We start from the raw sequence: 23,703 nt of genomic DNA on the forward strand, positions 1-23,703 counted from the left end.
GCCCAGAAGCAGCATCTGTTACTTGTGCTGAGTGGTCAATCTCTGTCACAGCCACCCCCAACATCATGATGTTTATGGAGATATATATATGTCATGAATATATATATATATATATATATATATGTCATGAATCGCCTTCAAATATTTGTTACATGAAAATCCATAGAGTGTGAAATAACAGAAACGGCATGATATTACTTTTTACAACTACGTATGTGCAACCTAGATGAAGCTCAAGGGACCTTGCCCTTTGAAATTCAAATTAAATTCACTCCAACGCCATTTCACATTCTCTCTCTTTCTCCAGTTCTCTCCAGGGACTCTCTTCCTGAGGTCCAGGCCTTAGGATGGAGGGGTGGCCCCTTATTGCTTTCTTCAGTGCTTCTGACCCTGAGCTTACGCAGTTGCTGAAGTAGGTCAGGGAGTAGATAATCTTGTCCTTTTTGCCATCCTGGGTTGACATCACAGGACATCACCCCAGAAGTGTGGAGTGAGACAAAGCATCTTTCCTTGATGTCTTCCAGAAAGATCACTGAAGGCACTGGAGGTTTGAAAAAATAGTGAGAAGAATTACATTTCAGCTGCACATAGAAGAAAAGTGCAAATGAATGTTAGATTTCCCTAAAGTGGCTCCAAATGTCCCTCTCCCATTTTTACAACTCCACCTCTGAGTATCAGCAGTTTAAGCATCTCTTTGGTCTAGTTGTCTCTTGTCAATCATGATTTCAGTGTCATACTGTCTAACTTTGAGCAATATATCAAGACAGTTCCCTAATTTTATTGTATTTATTGTATTCATTTGTACATTGTATTCAGAAAACAAATTCTAATTTCTTAAGGTAATTAATGTTATTGAGATAATATTAAATTATAGATAAATAGTTACACTTGAGTATACACAGGCATTCAAAGAGGGAAAGAAAGGGGAGAGAGAGTGGAAGGGAGAAAGAGAGACAGAGAGAGGTTGAGAGAGAACGTTTCAAACCAACATGTTTAGAGCAGTATCTGTAGGGTTAGATTGAAAATGATTTTTCTGTCCTTTTTATTTACTGTATGTTTTTTGCTTTTTCCATGATGAGCAATAATTCTGTAGTAAGAAAAGATGAAAGCAGTAATTGCCATTAAAAAACTACATTTCTTACTAGTCCCTTTCAAACACCAGAAATTTTGCTAACTCCTTGTCACCCTTCTGTTTCAGAGTCAGTCTTGCCAGTGATTCAATCACATAAACTAATAGGTTTTACTGAGATGGTGGAGCATTACTCGCTGCACGTCTCTGGCATTCAGTGGGGAAGTGCACACGTGAATGGGAGAAAGGCAAGGTTAGCATCTTCTTTTGTTTCGCTCTGTCACACTACCCTTTAGGCCAGATCACATGGCACTAGCATCTATATTCCCCAGGGAAACCATCTCCTGAATTTAAAGTCAGAGCGGAGGAGAGGGCAAAGGTGATAAGAAGCAGAGCTGAAATTTTTAATAGGAAATGCCTCATGGAGCCTACAGAGGAAAAGAGAGAGAGAGAAGATTGTCTATTTTAAGGTTGTTTGCAAATCAAGCCTATTTCCCTTCTAGTTCTATATAATAATTACATATTTTTTAGGAAAAGAAATTGTAGAATATTTCTTGTAGAGTTTGAAATAGACAACCAGGTAGTTGTTTACTTAAAAGGTAATTACTTTCTTTAGCTCAGGTAAGTGAATCCTGTGTTTGTAAGCTCTAAGGTGGGGTAAGATAAGAGATAGATTTGTTCAATAGAATTGTTCACTCAAAGGATACATATTGAACACTTGCTCTATTCAGAGGTCTGATATTTACATTAATAAATAGTGGGTCATGGAAGCTAAGCAATATCCATATAGGATGAATGCATTCAGAAGCCTGGCCAAGAAAACATCCCTGAACCAATTAACAATGTATAGTTATTACACATTTAATAAGTATTAAGTAATAAACACACAAACGAGGTCAAATAGTGGTATAAGGGGTAGGGGCTTTTGAAGGCCTATGGCAAGATATCCCAAAGCATTAAATATATGATCCCACCGCTATCCTCCATCATCTCTGTCCCTGTCATCTGAGGACTGATTTGTGACACTGTAATTCAAGAATTTGTATAAGGAAGGCGCACAGATGTTTATAGCCCCATATGTCAGTGCTTCTCTGAATTTTCCACACCACGCTCACTGAATTCACCCTGAGCCTATAGCTTTCCAGGTTCCTTGGACTCTCAAGTAAAGGTGAGTGCTAATTACTCACCGTGAAGTTGAGGAAACAATCAGCTGAATCCTTCTGACACTGAGTAGTGGTCTATTTCATAAGCATGCAAGAAAGTGTTTTAGAACAACTTGCCTGCTCTCGTCAGGATAGACTATCTCCCACCCCAAAACTCAGTGGCTCATGACAGTAAACATTTATTTTTCACTCATGCAAACTCTGCTGTGGGTTTGGGCAACTCTCCAAGACACCGCTATTCTCCATGCGGTGACTCAGTGATCCAGGCTGCTTTGATCCTCTTGCTCTGCCATCTCAACATGAGTCCTCCATGATCACCACAGCAGGGAAGCAAGTGCTTGGAGAATTCTGCCTACTTTTCTGTGCTTTGGCCCAGAAGTGATGCATGTCACTTCCAGTTGCAGTCCATGGACCAGAAAACATCATATGCCTCAGTCTAATGAAAGTGTAAGAAAAGTAGGTGTGCCCACAAAGTATTTTAGAACTTTATTATCTCTGATCTTTATTTGGCTTTTCTTTATTTTTCTGAAGGAGAGATTTAATTGAGTTTGCATAGGTGCATTCAATGTGGAGCACCTGAATTGGGCAGAATTCCTGTTGGCATCTCCATGTTGGCCAAGTTTCCTGTGCTGGGTACATACATGATTGCCTTATGCTCATCCAGCATCTCTAGCTTTGCCTCCACAAAATAATGTACCCAAGCAACTAACATAAAAAAATCAGCTAGGGCCATTTTTCTTTTTGAAAAATTCCAGAGACTTCATAGATTTTCCCCTGTGGTGTATCCATCACACACAGTCTGTTACCACAACCAAAGGTCCACAGCCCAGGTCTATATTGAAAACTAGTGTCTAACCTAGGAATGTCCTCTCCTCACCAAACAATTATTGAATCATTGTCATGTGGCAGACTGGAAATATGATGGGATTTCTATCTTCAAACACTTTTTGGTTAGTAGAAAACATAGATCAATAAATTATTCTGGCTCCTCACATAATAAAGAATATGAGGTATGCTAAGAGACAACCGTGAAGGGTAATCTAAGTCTGCTTAGGAAATCCAGGAAAGCTTCCAAGAGACAGTGACATTTGAACCAGATGAGAAAGCTGGGGAATATGAAGAGCAGTGAAAAGAAACTAACAGCAAATCCTCAGTCTTCCCAGAACTAAAATGCAAGAGGTTGCAGGAGGTGAGAAGGAAGCTGGAGAAGTAGGTGCAGCCCTATCAGGAAGGTCCCTCTGGCATTTCCCAAACAAAACTTTTCTGCACCCGTTTCTAATTTGCCCCTAAGATGTGGAAATGAGAAGCCACTCAGGAACTCAGGAACGCACGGGCTCACTTCCGCCCAAATGTCGGGATCTCCTTAATGTAGCCCTGAGATCAGAAACCCCAAGGAACAGGGAAAAGCTCATTTGCTTCCTCTGGTCTGGAGCCAGCTGGCAAAGAAGCGAGCAAATAAAGTCGATGCAGTACATCTTGCGGCGGGTCATCCAGACACCCGCACATAGCTGGTTACATTTGTGTCCCTGACTATCTTCAGGGCTCACAGTGTCCACTTCACCACCACCGATCCCACGCCCGGTCCCTGTCCGGGGAGAGGAGCGCAGCAGCCGGCAGCCCGCCAGCCTTCTCACCTCTACGTTCTCCTAGACTTCATAACCCCATTCGCTCCCAAGTCTCCCCAGCCAGGGTTTTCAGGGCTTGGCAAGAACGTAGAATTAAATATGTGGCAGATGTGCTCAGGGTCAAGGGGCTTTCATTCTTTTGCTGATTTGCAGTTTCTCTGACAGTCTAACTCCGTCCAGGCCTCTCTGATTATTTCCTATCCCATCACACTGTGAGGTCTGGAGGTCTGTGAATTTAGCTTTGAGCATATGACCAAATCTAGCCAGACACACAGTGTCAGGGACCCAAGAGCCAGTCTACAAAAGAGATAGAATAAAATGGCATCAGTGGCTGGTGACGGGAGAAACTAGTCACGAGAGAGTTTATCTCGGGAGGTGACAGACAATGATAAGTGTTGCAAAGTCTTAATGTCAACCAGTATCTTGGCGGTTGAAGTTCAACTCGCCTAGGGTAAGAGGATATTATCAACCTTTGCTCATCCTCTGGGAATAGATGTGTCTGTTACCAATCCAAGGAGCCCAGGACACCATAGTAATAAATGTTATGCCACCTAGCAACAATGACTGTGACCCTGCGATGAATTGTTTGGGGTACAGGTCATATCAGAGTGACTTTTAAATAGCTCTTCCTTTACAACCTCCTGTTTTTCAACTGGGCAACCATTCCTGGCTTTAATGCCACTCTTTTGTCTCTTAAGGAGGTATAAATTTAGGTTTTTGTGTGTCTGGAAAAGCACATGCTTTCTGGCCAGACTTGGAGCACATCATCAATTTTAACATGATGGAAAAGGACTGGGATGTTTGTGTTCAGTCATTCTGCATAAAGGAGAATGAGGTCTTAGGACTGTCACTATCTTTAGAATCCACTTCTCAGCTCCTTTCCTGAGATGGCAGAGACAATGGCAGTAGCAGGAAATGATGCGTCCATGTAATATACTGGTCTGTATTATAGATTTAGAATGGAAAAAAAAAGTAGAATGCCAAAGAGTTATTGTTTTTCTATTCTATTGGGCAAGAAACGCTTCGTAACAAGGCATCTGTTGGCTGTTGTTAATGAAGGGGGATCCATTTGTGGTAGGCTAAATAAAGGTCCCCAAAGATGTTCACATCTTTAAGCCTGAAGCCTATGAATGTCACCTCATATGGCAGGAGGGACTTGGCAGATGTGATTAAATCAAGGAGTTCAAGATGGAGAGATTATTCTCATTATCGGAATGGGCCCTAATGCCATTGCAAGTGTCCTTATAAGAGAGAGCAGAGGGAGATTTGATTCCAGAAGAAGAGAAGGCAATGTGACCCCAGAGACAAAGCCTGGAGTAGATGTAGCCACAAGCCAAGGGATGGAGCAGCCACAAGAAGCTGGAAGAGGCAAGGAACGTGTTTTCCTAGGGGCTCTGGAAATAACCAGTCTTGCTGACACCTTGACTTTGAACCTCGTAAGACTGAGTTCCTCTATCTGGCCTCCAGAACTGTAAGAGAATACATTTGTGTTGTTTTAAGCCACTTAGGTCATGGTAAGTTGTAGGAGAAGCCTTAGGAAATGAACACACCAATGGGCTACGTTCAAAGGGAAGCCTCAGCTATGTGGTTACATTCTATAGCTTGCCTTTTCTTTTCTTTCCTTTTCTTTTCTTTTCTTTTTTTTTTCTTTGTTTCCTCTCTTTCTCTCTTTCTTTTCTCTTCTCTTCTTTTTTCTTTATTTTTTTGAGACAGGGTCTCGCTCTGTTGCCTAGGCTGGAGTACAGTGGCATAATCATGGCTCACTGTAGCCTCAAACTCTAGGGATCAAATGATCCTCCTATCTCAGCCTCCCAGGCCACGGGGACCACAGATCATGCCACCACACCCAGCTAATTCTTTTTGATAGAGGTGTGGTCTCGCTATGTTATCCAGGCTGGTCTTGAACTCCTGGTCTCAAGTGATACTCCTGCCTTGACCTCCCAGAGTGCTGGGATCACAGGCATGTGCCACCACACACAGCCTGGTTTTTAAAATGGGATTATATATATATATATATAGATATATAGATATAGATATATGTATATATTTGATATGGAGTCTTGCTCTGTCAACCAGGCTGGAGTGCAGTGGTGCATTTTTGGCTCACTGCAACCTCTGTCTCCTGGGTTCTCCTGGGTTCACGCGATTCTCGTGCCTCAGCCTCCCAAGTAACTGGGATTACAGACATGTACCACCACGCCTGGCTAATTTTTGTATTTTTAGTAGAGACCAGGTTTTGCCATGTTGGCCAGGCTGTTCTCAAACTCCTGACCTCGAGTGATCCGCCCACCTTGGCCTCCCAAAGTGCTGGGATTACAGGCATAAGCCACTGTGCCCGGCTGGGTCTTATATATTTTTAAATGAAGTGGCTGTGTGGATAGCTACTTGTCGGATTTGCACCACTATAAAAACAAATACAAACTACTTGGCTCATTTGCAACAAAGTTTATGCAAGAACTGTGGCAAGTGAGCCTCCCGAAGTTCAGAAACTGCAAGAGAGAAGGGTTCCTGTGAGAGGCACTCCTGGAGGTCTTGGCCAATCAGGATGTCTGCACTGGGCCGGGGACGCCTGTGTGCTGCATCAGTGAGTAAGTGCTGAGCTGCATTCAGGGATCTCTGGAGATCCGTGCCGCTGGGCGTGGAGCATCTTACAGTGCCCCGCACAGCCACCCTGAGGCCAAACAGGATGCCCCCTTTTCCTGCTTCCACACATATTCCTTAGACTTCTCCTTTTTTGTGATATTTTTCATCTTCAACTCAAACCTGCCCTCAAAATCGCTTAAATCTGATTGTGGCTTTGTAAACATGTAGGGAGTGAGGACACGCCATGTGATTCACCTCGGGCCCCACACACCCTAGGGAATCATTCTTGGATCCTCCATGCTTGGACGGGACACAATTGTTTTAGTTACGTAGGACCAGGAGAATTTGCAAAGTTATCAACAAGAGCATAGGGTCAGAGAGGAAGAATGAAGCAGAGACAGTGAACTTTAGAAGCGTAATCTCATTTAATCTTTCCAGTATCCAGAAATTGAGGGTTTCTCAAATTCACATATACACTGAGGACCAGGAAGACTTGTTATTAAAGTTACCCATGTAAATGGCAGAGCTGGGCTCCAAATCCAGGCTGGATTGATTCAAAGGCTCTTGTTTTTCACTGCACAATTCTGAAGGCAGCACAGGTTCCTGAACGAAGTGTTCTGGGTATTCCAAACTTGCAACTCTCACCAAAGAGCCCAGCAAAAACGGGGAGAAATCCTTCAGGGAACTATTCTCAAGTGAGCCACAGGAAGAGTCCTGTTTTGAGGGCGAAGGCGTTTCTTGAAAACTACACTCTCCACCCAGCTCATTCCTCAAGAAGGGCTTTGGCACGTGAAGAATATGCCCTTTTGCTAGGGTACTGGACGGGATCCATGTGGTATTGTCCCAGCAATAACACTGCCACGGAGATACGCGATCTCCAGCAGCTGTCGGCAGGCTTCACTCCCATTCCATCCTCCTTCCTGCATCCAGTAGTCCCCCAGCCCCGCCTCACCCTCCCCCTGCTCCAGAAGAATGACAGAACTCAGAGCTGTAGGAGAAAGGAGAAGACTGAATTCAGTCTCTCTTGGGGAAAAATTGTTTTCCGTCAAGTTCATAATAATGATCACACTGAGAGTGAATGACTCAAGATGAATATCCAAAGATATAGCAAAACCTGGTCAGCAGTCATGGGGAAAGGAAGAAAGCCTGAGTTGAGTTTATGAAAGTTTTCCACTAAAGTCAGCAACAGCTTAAATTCAAACCAGGCACAAGACGCTTGAATCTCCATATGAGTTGTTCATCAAAGGGCTGAAAGAAAAGAAATCTGAGCCCGAGCAGGGTCTGGCCTAAAAGCTTTCAAGTGACTCCTTTCTGGTAAGGAAACTATTTCCTTTGTCTGTACATGTTCAGGAAAACTGCCTTTTTGGAGCCTGGTTCATTCTCAATTCAGGTCACAGTTATTTTCACCAGTTAAAAGAAAAAATCCTAAGCATGGAAATGTCTGCTGTTTACTATACACACACTCACACATGCACAACACATACAATCATAAATACACAGATCGTATTTATTCATGCTGGAATACTATATGACTTACATGTTTAATCTAGGCTGATTTCAACTGGGGTGAAGCAGCTAGCACTCTGGTATTCAGGTTGTCTATGACTCTGTTTGCTAGAAATCAGGGAAGTCATGTACCATGATATTGCCAACATGCCTTTAATAAGAAAAAAAAGCAAGCTCAGAGCTTCAATCCAGACTTCTTTGCTAACGCAAGTAGGCTGTTTAGACAGGATTGCATTGATTAAAAGTGAGGAGGAATAGCCAAACTCCACAAGGAAATGAATCTTCGTGGCTACCCCATCTCAGGCTTCCTTTCTTTCAGCACTTGGTTTAGACAAATGGCTCTGGAGTTCGCAGGGTTTGTTCACAGTCAGTCGAGAGGGATCTCCCCTCTGCTCACTTGATTTTCAGCTCGCAAACCCTTACATGGCATTCGGATGGAACAGTGGCTGGGAGATCATGAGGGTCTTCCGGTGTGTTTCTTAACAGGGTGCCTTGACATTATTTTCTCTTCTGGTTTTTTTTTTCCTTTTTTTCCTGTTTCATTTTTTCTTTTATTTTTTTCTCTGTAGTCTAATGAGATTCTTAGAAATTACAGCTGAAAGAATCTCTAAACTTGTCTCCCCTAGCCCTTTTTAGGGCACAGTTTTTAACCTAGGGTTACATTTCCATTGCTCCATCAAGGCCCCTTCTAAATGCCTCTAACTGTGGGGTTCCCACCACTTCCCTTGGGAGACTGTCCCCTGGCCTCACAGACTTGGCTGTAAGGAAGATTTTTTGAGAACCCATCCACCAAATCTTCTTTGCTTGCTTCATGCTACTCCTCCAGGCTGCCTCTCCTGAAGGTGGATTTGGGTTTCTGCATCCACTGCACCCCCTGCAGGAGTCACAGATTTGATATCTACAAAGAGCAATAGCTATTTTTACAAGGTTCTTTTTTGGGGGAAATGTGAGTCTGCTTCTAGACAATCCGTCAGTGGACCGAGATTATAAGGCACCCAATTCAGGAGACTTTTACATTTACATTTGGTGTGGGGTAAAGCAATAGATGAAACGAAGTCAGAATTTTGCCTTTTAGCTTGCCTTATTTGCATTAACTAGTTAGTGGAAAATAAGTCATGTTGATAGTACCCTTGTCTGTTTATTAACAAGGTTATTGGATTTATCACAAGGCTGACGAGGTGTTTCTGTCCATTTCTAGAAACTAGTCCAAATAGTATTGGGGGAAAGAAGAAAGTGTTTCCCCCTAGTCCATAGAGTCTCTCGGCAGAGACGACCCCAACTCATGCCCTTTGTAGACATGTTAGAATGTTCTGGCTGATGGCCTGTGCTCACACACCACCAAACCACTGGTGGAATTTGGTTCCCTGTCAGCCTTTCTCCATGAAACTCGAGACTCAGGAAACTTTCAAACAGATCCTGGAGTTTTAGAATCATAAAAGCTGCCCCAAAATGAATTAATAATAAATATTTTAAAAGATTTATGACTACTTCTGGAAGCTTACTTAAGTAAGACAGGAACCAAGTCAGGATTTGCCCAGAGTGCAACAAATTGTCTTTTAACCCTAGTTGGGAAGAGAATAGCCATTCTTGGAAAACTTAGAGATCTGCCTGATTACAAATTTACAATTTCCTTCCTTACGGCACTGTGGAAAAAATACATTAATGAATAAAAGCATGTGCAGCTTTCTTCATTTCTGTCACACAATGCATGTCAATTGTGTAACTATTGCCTGCCTTTTAGGGGGTCTCCTTGGGGTAATTGCCAAAAACCTAATGAAGTTTCGGGATCCCAGAAAATTTCCCAGCTGAGTGGAAATGTTATTTCAGGGGAAACAGTTTAACACAGTAGAATTTTCTTCTCTTATAAGCCAACACCCTTCCCTTCTTTGCCCAGTGTCTCAGTTTTACACATTTTGCTTTAGCAGTTACTCTCATTTTGAAAACAACCCTTTCTTCAATGCTAGGCCCTGACCTACCTAGGTGGGAAAAAAAAATTTGCTTTTAAATATCTTGTTACACCAACAGTTCTTCACCCCGCCCGCCCCCCAGCTATAATTTTCATCTTCAAACTCATTTTGGGCATAGGAGTGAATTCCTAGTAAGGGTCCCCAAACACCTAGAGGTCCTGAAGCTGGTAATGGGAGTCTATATCTTTTACATATTTCAAAAAGCCTAATGGAAATCACATATTTACTCAGAATAAGGCTGCAGAAAAGATCAGTACAGTTTCTTTGATTTGGTTAGAAATATAGCAAGTCCATGTGTGAACGACGGATAATTTGTGTGGATGGGAAAGATGTCGTTGTCAGCACAGGGACTCGGGTATGACCAGTAGATCTCAAGCTGTTCTTAGAGCACCCCTATCCACTTTGATAGATAAAAGCCTTTGGAACAAATAGTCTGAGGTGGGGAAGGGGGGTGCAATTTCTACAAGGGAGTTTGAAGCTGAGAAGGTCAAGAATCATTGCTCTGTAATGTTCCTTAAGTGACCCCATGGTCCTATAGGGCCAGTGCCTTTACTTTTGATGGCTTTCCAGAAGGAAGGGAGATTTCAGGAGGAATCTGGTGACCCGAGGATTGTTAGAGCATCTTGTCTGACTTCTTCCTTGCATTTCTTCTTCTGATAGAGCAGAAATGTGTTGCAGATTCCAGGAGATTGCAGGTTCCCATTCCTGCTCATCGCCATCTCCATCAGTGCTTTGTTTTCTCTTTCTAGGAAATTAAAGGAGGTGGCACCATCTATTTCTTCAGTGTTCAAATTCCTTGGAGCAGGATACTTTGTAAATACAAGTTGTTATGATCTTATTAGTCCAAGAAAAGCAAGAATACAGACTGATACAGTCTAAATGGGGCCCTATATATTTTTATATATAGGTAAAGAAATAGACATATGTGTATAAATGTATACTTATGTATATCTTATACATATGTGTACATCTTACATGTGTATGTATATACACATTGTTTTTCCATTTTTGGTCTGATTTATTAATAATTAGTGTTACATTAGAAAATGAGTTTTATGTGAATCACGCACACACTCCTGAAATTGTTTCAATGGCAGATCATATTTTACCATTGGGGTTTCATAAGTCACTGCAGAGCACAACGCCATCTCCATATTCATATTTCAGATCTGTCAAGACACCCGGATACTTCATCTGATCACATAGATTTCCATTCCAGGCCTTGAGAGACAAGAAATCCGGTCATCACAGAGAGCCTGGGCAATTAAACTGAATCAGCGCTCCAGGTCTCAGCGGATGTCTTCTGGGTTACCATGGGGGACATGGGTTGGTATGAGGTTTAATCAGGCACTAACAGCACCTTGCTGGGAACTTCATGGTTGATAAAGGCAGCCGCATCAGACCAAGTAGCTCCTACTTTTTAAAGAGAAAGCAGCCTCTTTTGAAATGTAAAAAAGGCAGGCTTTGTTGCAGCCTGCAGTATGAAGAGAATCTGAGAGGAGTTGCAGTTGTTTCTTTCATAGGCCCTAGCATTCTTTCTGGGTCTTGATAATAAAGTGAAAGGCGCCCCTAAGGCTAAATTTTTAAAGGGCCCTCTATGAACCCCGAGCTGGCCAGCCCTGTGGGCCCCATTGCTAGTCCACTATTATGTAGGATTTCACTATTATACTTGTCATTTTCATGCTGCTTTGTGAATGACATTGGTCGCAACCAGGTTCTTGTGCCATTTTGAATAGCTGGATCCATGTGCAAAAAAAAAAAAAAAAAAGAGGGAGAGAGAAATATCATCCAAATGGGGCCCAAGTACATGTGAACGGGAGCCTCTTTTAAGGTCTAACTGCACTTATCTCTGAGGAGGAGAAATGATCTTGAAGGAGTTATTCTTTGCCCTGGAATTTCATTTTGCAGTAACTCTTTTCAGGCAGTTTTTAGTCTCAATGAACGTGGGAGGCGTGGTTGATAGTCCTATTAAAAGAAGTCTTTAATTTGTCTATATGTAGACTGACTATGTAATTTCTCATTAAAGCCAGGACACTTTAGTGAAAGGGGTATTAGTCATAATCAGTCAGAGACAACAGGCATAAACCGGGGTTATTCCAGGCACATGGTGACTTAACACGTGGGCTAGCCTTACAGCTTCTAACAGCAGAAGCCAGGCTTCCTCACAGAGGACCCCTGTCCTAAACTCGGAGGCAGGTCTTGGAGAGTCACAAGCTAAGAGAATCTACTTAGCAAAATCACAGGAATCCCTAGTATGCAGATGAAGAATATATAATTTAAATAAAATAAAGAGACAAAATGATGCTTCATTCACAACTGGATATCTCTGTATTCTTTTCTAGAGTTACAGAATGCTAGTGGCATCTTCTTTACTATTATTCATCCCCTCTTTCCTCTTTTTCTTTTTCCTCTTTTCCCTCATCTCGCTTTTCAAGCTCTGAGACACTCAGCAGTGCCTGTGTCTCTTGGTGGCCACAGCAATCGGGGTTTACAAGTGTGGTCCTCCCCCAACCCCAACATCCTTCACTTCTGCAGCTGGCAGTGGCCTTCAGAAAGACAAATTGAATCCCTTCTAGCTGCCAGATGGGAACCTCAGGGCTTGCCTTTCTCATCCGATTCTTCTAGAGCTACTGAGTCACAGCATCAGTGCTGGGATGCTTCATGACAAAAGTTACTGCACCCCTGCCAACCATCCTGAAGCCTCAGAGGAAATTCTTGAAGATGGTGAGGGTCAGGGAGCAGGTAGGGGGTGATATCACCCCCAGAACTCCCATCACCCACTTGTCACCACTTCCACGACTCTATCCTTCCCAGTGCTTGCTGGGAGCCTTGCCCCAGAAAAGAGAAAGGTACCAAAATCCCTTCTCAAAAGCACCCAGTTACTGCCACGGGGTTTGTGTTATTCTCCCCACATTTTAATTCTATTTGGTTATTATATTCCACTTCAAAACAGGACAAAGAGGAGGAAGAGTAAAAGAAGAAAGGGAAGGCTGAGGGGCTCCTAGGGAATATTGTTGGGGGTAAAGTAACACAGGGCGACAGCTATTTTGAGGCAAAGGAGAGAAAGAGCAGGAGGCTAGGGATATGATCAGGATAATGAAATGTTGGTGACAAAAAGGTCCAGGAATGTAGTCAAGTGTCAAAGGGCCCTTGAAGAAAAGAATTCCCTTTACTCGCCACAAATCTTTTTTTTTTTAAGTCAGTTCTTAAAAACTGAAACAAAACTTTGTATCTGTTGTCACAATTTCTCTCCAGCGTGAAACATGACAGTATTTAAGCCTTCATTGACACATCCGGAATGCCCCAAAGAGAAAGGGGTTAATTGAAAAGGTTGCAAACCTTCCAGTACATGGGACTTGAAGCGGATGTACGTGCGTGTTCGTGTGTATGTGAGTGTGTTCCTTCCTGGGCTTCTCTTTCTAGAAGATTTTGATGGTGGCTGCACTGTATCTTAACTGTCAAGCTATTTTTTCCCTGCTAGCTTTCATTTGTGTTTTTCCTCACCTTTCCGAGACCCTTACCTCTCCTCTCTTAAATCTACTCACCACAGAGCAGACATAATCCCAGATTTTCAGTAAATCAACACTATATGCTCCCCACTGACTGAGAGAATTTGATACTGACAGACTGTTATACCTAAAAGAAAAATACTGCCATGGTTCCTCACATTCTTCTCCAGGAAAAGAAGGCAGGGAGGAGTGTGTGTGGGATCCATTATAAATTAGGCAACACAGAGCCCACTATTCTTAACGTGTATTTCATGAAAGTGGATGCATATGTTACCCTACCCTTGCCCACGTCTTTGACCAAACCAGCCTCAGTACCTGGAGTATTTCCAAACGCAATTAACTCCCTTCAGTACCAGGGCACTGGTGATTTATTCGGACTACAGCAAGGGTAGAGTCCACTGCCTGAGAGAATGCACGGCCCTCCACGTGGGAGATCGAGGCTGAAATGTGGGGACTTTGAACGCCACACGTCGCAAACTCTGGGCTCTGTCTTATGAAGGCATATTCTGGCTGTGGGGTTGAAAGAGCGGTTTTCTTTTGTTATTCATCCCTGCGTCGATGATGGGCATGGTGGCAGGATTTAGACTTTGTGTTACCAGGTCAGAATTACTGAGAGCAGAACTGGCTTCAAGGTTTCTGAGTCTGTCTCAGCTTTAAATATCAGATCATGAGCACATGCTTGGATTTAGAACTGACTGTCTTTAGGGAGATCAGGACTTCTACCCCTGTGTTCCAGGGCCCGGGGTTGGGAATCCAGGTAAGGACTATCTAGGGACCACAGTGGATAAAAATGTCTGGGGTAGAGTAGTTGGCAGCCATAGTCTTACAGTGATCCAGTCATCTCTCAGACCAGTGGCACGGAAGACTGAGTTATTGCTTGGCAGACCTTGGATGGAAGTGGCTACCAAGAGATCAAGAGCTACTCAAGGACAGGTGCCATGTTTTCCCCAAGGAACAAACACCAGTCCCAGTATACACTGTAAAGGTGTGTACAGAACAGGGAGTGGGTTTTCAACGTCAGTTATACTTCAGAAAGGATGCAAATATATGCCCCTTTTGGAAATTCACAAGCCATATTCACTTATTGAAGTCTATGAGAAATCCTTCTGAAATAAAACCAAACTTCTTATGTTTATTTGGTCAAAGAACTTCCTCCTCCCTACCCCTTCATAACACCACTTAGATGCTCACAGAACTTGTTCAGGAAGGGCTGACTTATTCATTTCTCTATTTCTAGTGCCTGTCACCATGTCCAGCTCCGAGAAAGTGGCAATATGATCTATTCCTTTATCCCACACGTATGGATTGGGCCGCAGGCAGTGTTCTAAGTCCTGGGGATATAGAAGTAAACTAAATAGACAGTTCCTATCTAGTGAATCTAATGTTCTAGTCTGTTCCCTGTAATCTCAGTTTGATCAATGAGATTCAACATCAACCCAATCCCTTAGAGTCCCTTTAAGTGAACTGGAGCCAGCCTGAGCCAAGCAGGTGAACTGCTAGTGGACATGACCCAGCAAAGGAGTCCCCAGCCACTCCTACAGAGTACTTCAGGCAGCAGACGACCCAGCTGCTAGGTGGCGCGTGGGGATCCTGGGCATCATTGCATTCAACAGCATGAGCACCCCCAGCCTGCTGGTGTGGCTTCTGCTTTGCAGGGCGTCACGCTTTTGTCTGTCAATCCCAGCTCTGTGGCTGCCACAGCATGTGAATCTGAAGGTAAAATCACTCATTTTCACTTTTCCTCGGTTTCCTAACATATAGCAAATAGGGATGATTAATAATATTCATCTCCCATTTCATATTCCCTTTGGGAGATAGCAACCTCTGTGTAACGCATAATATAGTGCCTGGGCCCTCTGGGCATTCAAGACTATTTAAATGATTTCATAAAAGCAAATTTCATTCCTTTTATTTCCTCCTTTTCAGCCTCTATATGTATTTTTTTTTTCCATAGGCAATGTTTCTCTTCTGGTTTCTGTTTTGTTTTCTGAGGGCAACGGCTGATGAAAGAAAACAATCACCCCATCCTCTGTGAAGTTGAAAATCCCCCAATTTCTCCTTTGGTGCCCAGTGATACCACTGAGTGTCAGCATGCATCTGTCTTCTTCACTCATTTTCCAAGGACCCTCTCTGTGTTTTTAGTAATTGATTAGGGGCCCTGCAGAGGTCTCCTGCACCCCCTGTGGTCTGTTTCATTTGTGATGACCACACCTCCCTCACAACCCACTGAGATGTCAAAAGCTGCTATTCAGAGGCTGGCTGATCCATTGAAGTAGGTTTTGGCTGGGAAAACTCCCCCTCACCTCTTCTCCCCCTACCCCCTCCCCACTGCCTGGATCTTCCTGAGGTCCTCTGGATCACCAGGAGCTTGGCAAGCAGGGAGCTCAAACTCAAAGTGCTGGAACCACGGTGCAGGGTTTGTCTGGGCTCCCAGCCTCCTGACCCAGCACATGGAACCTTGCTGGGAAATATTCAGCATGTGCCGTTACAGATTAGCTCTTCTCTTCCTCATGCCCCCTTTGTTTTTTTTTTTTTTTTTTGCTACACTGTTTAGGGACAGAGGTTCTCCTCAGCCTCTGGAATAAAGCCTATTTGCTTTGCACAATTCTACCCTCTCCTGGCTCTATGCTGGATCCAATCACAGATTTCAATCAATAGCCACAGGTACAAGACCTTCTTATCTCTTCATTACACATAAGAACCCGATTTGCTTGTGTTCTTGAGAGATGAAGGACAGAGAAAGTGAGAAAGAGAGAGAGAGAGAAAGCAAGAGGGAGAGAGTATGCTGACTCGGAGATCTTGAGAAAGTAGCCCAACTTAGAAGCTACCATAAGTGGACTCTTAGGAGAAAGGTGTGCCTCTAAAAGTTCTAAGTAAGCTCTTCTGAAATGCCAAATAGAAGTCGTATGCTGTGTACTGAATGCCAGTCAGCAAGTGTATGATGACACAAATGAGTATGTGTAAAGCTGGTGAGATCTGCAATTGACTTTGGGACAATGTCCTGGTCCCACTATAGTTACACAAGATGTTACCATTAGGGGAACCTGGGTGAAGACTCTGTAGGACCCTTCTATATTATCATTGCCATTTCCTGCCAATCTATAATTACTTCAAAATAAGTCGTTTAAAATATTGCATGGTGAGACTAAGCATTTTGCTCCAGAAGAGCAGTTTAAAATTTGGGTGCTATTTATAGATCCTGCCCACTTTTTAATGATGATAAGACTACAGCATCCAAGCTCTTCTCAATAGACATCTTACTGCAGACTTACTAGGGTGGCAGGCACTGAGGATGTATATTTAGCATGGTTTTCACACATGTTATTGAGAGTAGACATTGGATGAATGATTGGATGAATTTAAAAATAAATGAAATACCTTTCATAACATCTGGATGGCAGGGGAGTCAGAGCTGTCCTTTTTGCAGCAGAATGGCTTAGTGGTACAGAAGGTAGAACCTGAACACATAGTGCGGTTGCTACATTTGACTATAGAAACAGGGTTTGGAGCAATAAACCAACCATGATTATAATAATAGTGACAGTGTCTTTCAGTGTTGGGGACCCTGAGAGTCAGTATGGTTTATCTCTATATCCCTACTCTAAAGAGCAGGTGACTACTTTCACGATGAAAGGGAAGCCACCAGATCTTCTATGTACAAAGCCTCTTTGAGCCTTTATGAGCATGTGGGTGTCCTTCAGAACTGAAGCAGACCTCTAAGGCCAGATATTTAATACCTGAAATGAAGTAATTCCACTGGAGTAGAATAAGAAACATTAGCCTGGGAACTATCAAGTTTCAAGATGAACCATCCATGTGAGCTCTTTCTGGAATATTAGTTCTATACTACCTATGGCCTCCATTCTCCCTCCAGATGGTGGACAGCCCTGCATGCCCCAACCAGGCTTAGCTACTCAGTCTGCCCCAGGCTGGAGAAACCTCTGCTCATTTTTGACAATGTTGAGAGGAACTAGGCACAGTGGGCAGAAAGTGACTATCTCCCCTGTGCACAGAAATGAAATATGGTTCTATAGCCCTGCACAATCTCATTAAATAATTCAAGATCTGTCATAGAGAAGAACAGTTAGTCTCTGTGTGGATCCCGAAAGCTGATAGAACAGAATGGTGGAAATTACGGTCTTCTCTAGACAAAACCTTAGTGCAATGAAAGACTTTCTGTTAGCGCTCTCACCAAAGAAAATGAACTGTTGCGTGAGAAGTCTCCATCCCTAGAGGCATCTCTACAGAAGCTGGGTGGTCATTTAAGTGACGTAGGATGGAAGAGATTGATGCTCAGGTTAGAGGCTTGAGTTCGATAGATGGTCTGTGCCAATCTTCTAGATTCTGAATGCACACACTTCATCCAAGGTCAGAATGAACTTGAGGAAGGTGTGAGACCCAGGCAGAGATGGGCAGCCTGTGCAACAGGCAAGAGATGCTCACCTTGTCATCTCTATGTCTGTCTCCCCACCAGGGCTCAGGACAATGGCTCCCAGGAGCCACTGGATGTTACATTTTAGTCCTGGCTTATACAGAGTGCGCCCTCTTTCTGAGAGGAGGTGAGAGGGAAGGTGTGGAAAGGGCCAGGTTCCCTGGATGCTCCCCAGGGACTGCAATTCTCTCCCATTAGGCAGGAGGGTGGGCAATTGCACATACAGAGGGGCGTTTGGTCAAAAGAACCAATCAAATCCCATGGCGCAACTGAAGCCTTCAAAATCTTCTCTGGAAAAGATTTCCAGACTCTCCCAAATTGTAACTCATTATGTCATGAACACTTACTTTGGAAATCATGTCAGATTCTAAATTTGAAGAACACTCCTAATAATCTGAGCACCTACCTACTGGGTGCACAGGGTAGTGCTTGGTGGTTTTACATCTGTGGCACAGAAATAGGCATACATGTCTTATTGTCTAACAGTAGTAATTGTTTTTGCAGACTTTGATTCTATTGTAACAGCTCCAGTATTGTGCGGTAACTGCCATCACTCTGGTGGAAGCATTGTTCCTGGATCTGTGACTTTTATTTCACGAGTAGATAAAGATTTAAGAGGGAAATGACTGAGAAACTTGTGTTTGGGTTAATGTAAATAAGACACAAGGTTTTCATGCCCTTCTGCTTTCACTGGGGACTCATTTCCCTAATACAGTCTAGTTGTAAAACAATCCACTCCTGAGGAGGTCAACAGTGAAAAGTTTGTCTTCTGAAATTAGTAATCAAAGAGTGAAAATAATTAATAGAGAAAACAGTGCAGTTCCACACTGCGTTCCCATGTAGATGTCTATAGAACAATAAATCAGTAGGGGAAAGAAACAATATAGGCATTTACAATTAGGCCTCATGCATAATGCCCTGGAAGGAGAATTTGTGTTAAAAAAGACAACATCTGCTGCAAGTTGGTTTATAAATAATACAGCTAGATATTCAGGTAATGACATGACAGACGGTCTCTTGTGTCCTTGTCCTTTTGTGTCCAGTGCTGAGTGTGTTTACATCCCGCAGCTTATGACATACATGCCTGGCCTGCTCGTGCTCAGGCCAAGAGCATCTCTCTTCTCAGTTAAATGCTTCTTTGCCCAAACCATAGCATTCCACATTGACGACCCAGATATCCAGAGAAATCTGCTCCATTTGGTTTTAATTGATCCCTTACTGTGAGAAGGTAAGCGCCTGAAAGAAGTGTGATCAGATGCTCATTCAGTACTTTCATCCATGAACCAATTTCTTTTGTGTTGACACCCAGGCTTGACAAAAAGAGTGATGGTTAAGGTCAAGTGCATGAAAGCTAATTCTAAACAATGATGGATGAGCCAAGGCTTGGGCTCTATCTTATCTAGGATGTTCTGCTAAAAGGTTGGATATTTTCTCCCAATTTTTAAAAAAGTCCTCTTATTCTCAAATTAATGGAGTTATCACAGATCCAGTATTTGTGGGGGTCTTTTCTTTTATTATTCAGCCTTTGCCACTCTGCTGACAGCAGTGTGAGTGATGGCCTTCAAGCAGATGATTCTTCTTTGCCATGAAGGAACTGATAAATACTGCCTGTCTCTGCAATAAATTGTGCATGAAATAGTCCACTCTGGTAATCTACAGAGTTATGGTTAAGGAAAATGGCATTGTGAGGAAATACAGCAAAACTGCAATTAACTGAAACCCAGTTAAACAGAATCTTGAAATAAGCTGAATTATAAGTTTTTTTGTTTGCTATTGTTTGTTTCTATTTATATTCAGCTTTGGGTGAAAATAGTAGTGTTGTCTGGGGCTTAATCGAAAGTTCATTTTCAGGGCATTTAATGTAATTAGAGATTTATTCCCAGCTCTGGTACCTTCTATGTCCTCAGTCCTTAACTATAAGATTTCCCATTTGTAACAATGACCCAGAGGCCAAGCAGCACCCAGAATTCTCCAATAAAAATAAACTTATGAATTTTCATTTCCTAAGATAAAGCAAATTTATGTATGACACACATTTGTCAATAGTAAAGACTGAATAAAAAGATGCAAAAATTAAAACTTTTAAGTTAGATCAAGCTCTATTTTAGTATATAAGGGTTTTTACCATACTTAGAAACACATAATGCATTTCTAAAAAGATTTAAATGGGTTGTTGGGATAATTTTTGTTAGTTTATTTGGATAGGTGCTTTAGACTTCAGTGTTTTGTTGAAGTGGTTATAGAGTATTTTCTGAAATACACACATACTGTTAGATATCTTTCTCTAGGATATCTATGTCTATGGCCACTATAGAGATGTTACCTGGCTTATAGACTAATTGAACATGTTCTCTTTCATTTCCACACATTGACCTAGTATGTGCTAGGAACTCATTTGTAAACCCAAATATTTTGTGTCATTCTCATGGATATTAAAATGTGCCCTGGTGTTAGCCTTTCATAATAGAGTATAAATTTAAGACAATGTGTTGACCCTTCCTGGCATCTTACCAGCGTCAGGATGATCTCAAAGAGTGAAATCAAAATGTTTGTCATTGGGAGGCCGAGGAGGGTGGGTCACGAGGTCAGGCGATCGAGACCATCCTGGCTAACACGGTGAAACCCCGTCTCTACTCAAATTACAAAAATTAGCCGGGCATGGTGGCGGGCGCCCGTAGTCCCAGCTACTCGGGAGGCTGAGAATGGTGTGAACCCAGGAGGCGGAGCTTGCAGTGAGCCGAGATCGCGCTACTGCACTCCAGCCTGGCGACAGAGCGAGACTCCGTCAAAAAAAAAAAAAAAAAAAGTTTGTCATCATTAAACAAGCATCAGTGAGCAAGTATTGTGATGAAAACCAAAAATCTCTTAACACCGTAGTATTGTTGAGCTGAAAGAAAACTTGGAAAGCATCCAGTAGCTCATTCCAATGATTTAGGCCCAATTCGTATTGAGGCCCTGCTTTATGTCAGGCAATACACTGTTTTGTGAAATCTGCTGTTTGATTTCATTCTTACAAAACCGTAGGAAGTTAGGGTGATTATCATTGTTTCATAGATGTGGTAACTGAGACCAACAGAGTATTAATTTATGGGCTCAAGATCATGTAACCAGTACACAGCAGAGCTGGTATTGAAAACTAAGTATTCTGGCTCCCGAATTTGTCAGTTAAAAGACTAATTGGGAAGCATATTAAAAGGAGCAGGAAACACAGGACTTGTCACTGTTGTTCATAATGAAATTCTTGGGAGAAAGAAGAAAAAAGAAATCCCAATATCATTAGCTTTTGCTACAGTAATGCTGTAACAAACACCCAAAACTCAGTGGATTAAAACACCCATCAGGTATCTGAGGATCAGCTGGAAGTTGGCTGATTCAAGCTGGGCTCAGCTGGGCTTAGCTTCAAGCTTCAGTTTGGGTCCAGGCTTGCTCTATATGTCTCTCATCTTCCTTGGACCAGTGGACCAGTGAGAGCATTCTCTTATCATGGTAATGGCAGAAGCACAGGAGAATAAGATTAACCACCTAAGGACATTTCACATCTCTTGTTTGTGTCACTTCTGATGTCATTCTATTGACTGTAGGGGAAGAATAACCCCCACAGGTTCTAATTGGGAACAGACCCCTGTAACAAAAGGGATTACTAAGAGAAAAGCAAACAAGTTTATTAACATGTATATTTCATATATACACGGAAGACACCCAGGGAATGAGTAGTTCTCAAAGTAATGGCTTTGAATTCCTGCTTATGTAGCATCTTCAACAAAGAAAGTTAAATTTTTAGAGAAATGACAAGACATAAAAAGACTTTGAGCCTCTAGGGTAAGTAACTTGGAGGAAGGCAAGTAAATGGCAGATAAAGGCTAGTTAGCAAAGTTAGCAAATGTCAATTTCTCTAGTACCGTGTCAAAGCCAATAAGGATCTCAAGTTGTCTTCAGTGGTTTATCTTTGCTCTCTTTGGTAGAAGGGAAGGGTGGAGGGGCAGGATACCCTCATGTCTTGGTAAATCTAAGTCTTGCTTTTACACAAGTAAAGGCAAATAGAGGGATGGCAGACAGCGTTCCTGTATCTGCTTCTTATTAATCATCTTCAGTTCAACCATCCTTCCATCCTTCATATTTGGGGATGGCATATTCTGGTCTTCAATATGACCAAAGCAAATTGCAAGGTCAAATCCAAACTCAGAGTTAAAGGTGCCATTAGTGGGAGAAACTCCATGTCAGGACCGGCAAAAGCCTCATCTAATCATGGCATCAGGCTCAAAGCCCATGATTTCTTAAACTGCATCAAATTTGGGTTGATTTAAAGACCAAAGAACTGAAAAGGCAAGATATATGCTCCCTCCTCGCCTGACACACAATGGTGGAACAGGGACAGGCCCTCTCCTCTTTGAAAAGGAAAGGGTAAGCGGCCCATTGCTGCTCTCATTCACAGCAAGACGAAAAGTCTACTGGGCAAAAGTGTCCAGGCCCTTCCCTGGGGTCAGGAATGTTTCTCCTCCAGGCCCCAGTTCTGCTCCTTAGGGTGGACCTTGTGTCCATTGTTCTCCACCACTCTTGGCTCCACCTTCTGGAAGGTCTTTTTTCTTTTTTTTCTCAACATCTTCTTTGGCTACTTCTGATGAAGACAAGAAAAGATATGCTTTTTAAAGGCTGAGTAGCTTCTTCAGAGAAGGGATGTTTATAGCTCAAACAATTTCAGTCCTTTTCTATGTCCAGCAGTGCTTTTGCCAATACAGCAGTTCTCTCTTACCCAGTTTCACTTTCCACAATTTTAGTTACCCACAGTCAACCATGGCCCAAAAATATTACATCCAATTAGACATTTTAAGAGAGAGGGGCCATGTGCACACAACTTTTATTATAGTTTATTGTTATAATTGTTTAATTTTATTATTGTTAATCTCCTGCTGTATGTAATTTATAGATTTTATTATAGGTATGTATGTATAAAAAAACATAGAGGCCAGATGCGGTGGCTCACGCCTGTAATCCCAGCACTTTGGGAGGCCAGGGTGGGTGGATCACCTCAGGTCAGGAGTTTGTGACCAGCCTGGCCAACATGGTGAAACCCTGTCTCTACTAAAAATACAAAATTAGCTGGGCTTGGTGGTGCACACCTGTAATCCCAGCTACTTGAGAGGCTGACATGAGAGAATCGCTTGAACCTGGGAGGTAGAGGTTGCAGTGAGCCGAGATGGCACCATTGCACTCCAGCCTGGTCAACAAAAGTGAAACTCTGTCACAAACAAACAAACAAACAACATCGAATATATAAAGTTGGGTTCTATCCATGGCTTAGGACATCCACTGAGGGCCTTGGAACATAACCCCGGCAGATAAGAGGAAACTACTGTGTACGTTTCTCAAAAGTTGTGTGGGTTTTCTGTATATTTGATTCTAGTCAATTCAATGTGCCCAAAACTCACTCTTAATTATTTCCAAGACAGGTCTCTCTCTCTAGAATCAACTAGGAGTATTTTGGCCTCACCAGATGTCTGTAGAACTATGCCTAATCTTCTTACAAGCCTTTTTGCTTCTCTGGGAAGGCGCATTAGACACCATCTTATTTCTTTTGTAGGTCAAACAAAGCATGGAACAGCCATCCCTCTGATTTGGTTTTTATGTTTTAAAATATATTTTTTTGGCAGTTGGATTTGATTTTTTCATAGTCTCTATCATCATGGCCACACCCTGGGTTTAGTAAAACGTCAGTTTTATTTTCCACAATGAGATTTCTGAATTTTCTATATTTCCCCAAAATTTTGCTTGCAAAAATAGTCAGCTATTTTCTGAGTTCTCCTTCTCAGAGCTTGTCAAAAGCAGCTAGGCAAAACAGCTCAAGCTTTCAA

This window comes from Macaca fascicularis, chromosome 18 (assembly GCF_037993035.2).
Source record: "Macaca fascicularis isolate 582-1 chromosome 18, T2T-MFA8v1.1".
In the NCBI taxonomy this organism is placed as follows: domain Eukaryota; kingdom Metazoa; phylum Chordata; class Mammalia; order Primates; family Cercopithecidae; genus Macaca; species Macaca fascicularis.